The sequence below is a fragment of the Pan troglodytes genome, chromosome 3 (genome assembly GCF_028858775.2).
Source record: "Pan troglodytes isolate AG18354 chromosome 3, NHGRI_mPanTro3-v2.0_pri, whole genome shotgun sequence".
In the NCBI taxonomy this organism is placed as follows: domain Eukaryota; kingdom Metazoa; phylum Chordata; class Mammalia; order Primates; family Hominidae; genus Pan; species Pan troglodytes.
In genome coordinates this window covers 184,548,299-184,550,699 of record NC_072401.2, presented here as the reverse complement: position 1 = coordinate 184,550,699, position 2,401 = coordinate 184,548,299, and positions in this window count along the sequence as shown.

The window sequence follows — 2,401 nt, the reverse complement described above, 5'->3', positions numbered from 1 at the left end:
CCCTACCAAAGCATGTACATTTTTATTTTATTATAATTATATGCTTAATTTTCTGCTCCTGTCCTTTCTGTATTGTCTCCGAAGCATATTACATATGTTTTAATGCTCAAAGAATAATTTGAGATGCCCAAGCTGTGTGCGTTCCCCAGGGTTGATGTCTGGGGCTGCTTTATGGATCAGATTTATGTAAAATGCGAAGGCAGCCGCTAGCCCTACCCTCTCTCCTGTGTACCCTGCCCCTGGTCCCAGGTGTGGCCATCTATCTGGTAGGGCCCAGGCCTCTGTCCTCCCGGAAGGCTTCAGTCCTGAGTTCTGCCCTTTGCTGACTTCTCACCTTATCCTCTTTCCAAGTCTCTCTTCTCTTGTCTCCTAAATTTCCTTCTCTTTTCTCCTCCAAACTCCTTGCCCTGTGTTTGCTCCAAAATACATAAAACAAAAGGTATGTGGAAAAAAGAATCAGTAGACTTAAAGGTAGAAAATTAGAGATTTCTATATTGCCGCAAGTCACAAGACTTGTGAGTCCTGTTAGGATGGAGTGTGTCATTTTCATCACATCACATTGATAAATATGTCTAGGGGCTGATAAGCCAGTAGGGCATCTAATTTATGTAATTTTGATACTATCTTATATCTTGTCTGGTTGTTACATTCAGTTTCAGTGGAAAAAGAATTGACTTTTTTCTTTTTCTGTCTTTGAGGGGAGGTTGACAGGAAGGGTCCTTGCTAAAAGGGGAGTCCTGGTATTGAGGTCAGTTGTGGGTGTTTATTTGGGGGCAGATGCTGTCGCTGGGGAGTTGTGATGCTTCCACCTATGAACCGACCCTGGTCTCCTGGTGACTGGAGTGTGAGTGATTATGTCTTCGTTTCTAGGATCACTATAAGAATAGTAGAATTGTCCTATCCAGAGAATTCTGCAGATGTTCATGTTCCAATTAATAGAGGTTTGCTTTGAACTGGTGCCTTCGGGAGAAGCTTTCCAGAAGGAGGGAGTTTTGTGCAGTCTTTTGCCTCGCAGGCATTACTAGATAATTGTGGTGAAGGGAGACTGTATCTGAGCCAATGTTGCTGCCTGTCATGGCTAATAAATGACAATAAGGAAACCATCTTTCACTGAACCGTTGGTAGAAGGACTACATTTAAAAGGCAAAATTTGTGAGTGAAATGATAGGAACTCCATTTCCCTGACACATTTTCTGCTTTCTTCCCTTTTACTCTTTTAGCAGTCTGTCCTTAAAGACTTCTGAAGCCTGACAAGACCCAGCAGTGAAAGTGATCTAATATATTAGCCATCTTTTCCTAAATTAAAAATGAAGCAAAATAAGAGAACAAGCATACAAACTGAGCTCATGAATACAAATGTAGGCTTGCAAGCCCGGTGAGCTGAAGTTCCTGTGGCCCTGGTGTAATTTTTGATCTTCCAATGTCTGTATCTACCTGAGGATTAAAAATATTTAGGTTGTTGCAAAAGGGCCTGAGGAATGCAGGGAGGGAGTTTTCTCATTGGCGAGGCTGATAAGAAGTTTTAATATTTATAGTTCACTTTTGTTGTTGTTGTTAAAGTACAGCCACTCTAAAAATGGTCGTTTCTACAAATCATTAGCCAGGAAGCCTGTCTAAAGCTCCAGGGAAGGACCAGAACTCAAGGTGGGGGTGCTTTGCAAGCTCTCTTGTCAGGGAACCGTGATGACTAGAGTTATGGATTACCGGCTGCAGAGGTGCCGGCAAAATAACCCTGGGCCCAGGAGTCACATTTAGAGCAGGGTGCCCCAGAATTGTTCTGGAGATACCTTTAGCTAGCTCGACTTTTATTTCGGAACTGTTGGAAGAATCTAAAGCCATTTCATCGTGAGGGTATATGAATCTCAAATAGTTACTGAGTACCTACCACGTATTGGGTTCTCTGATGGCTCTTGGGTGAGAGTTAGAACAGACTGGATAGCTAGATATTAGACAAGTTCCTTAGATGAAGCCCAAACTTGCCACCCGCATCCCTGAGCCGTGCAGGTGCCACCTGTACTTTATTTTCTGTGTGATTGGGTTGTCTATTATTTTGTGTCTGTATCCATTGGAGTAAGACCCTGGGGAGAGGGCAGGGACCAGACACGAAGTCCGCAGGAGCTGGGTTCTTACCCTGATTCCAAGGCCCAAGACTTTAAAAAATTCTACAAGTCCTGGCCGGGTGTGGTGGCTCGCACTTGTAATCCCAGCACTTTGGGAGGCCGAGGCAGGCGGATCACCTGAGGTTGGGAGTTCGTGACCCGCCTGACCAACATGGAGAAACCCTGCCTCTACTAAAAACACAAAATTAGCCAGGTGTGGTGGCGTGTGCCTGTAATCCCAGCTACTCAGGAGACTGAGGCAGGAGAATTGCTTGAACCCGGGAGGTGGAGGTTGCGGTGAG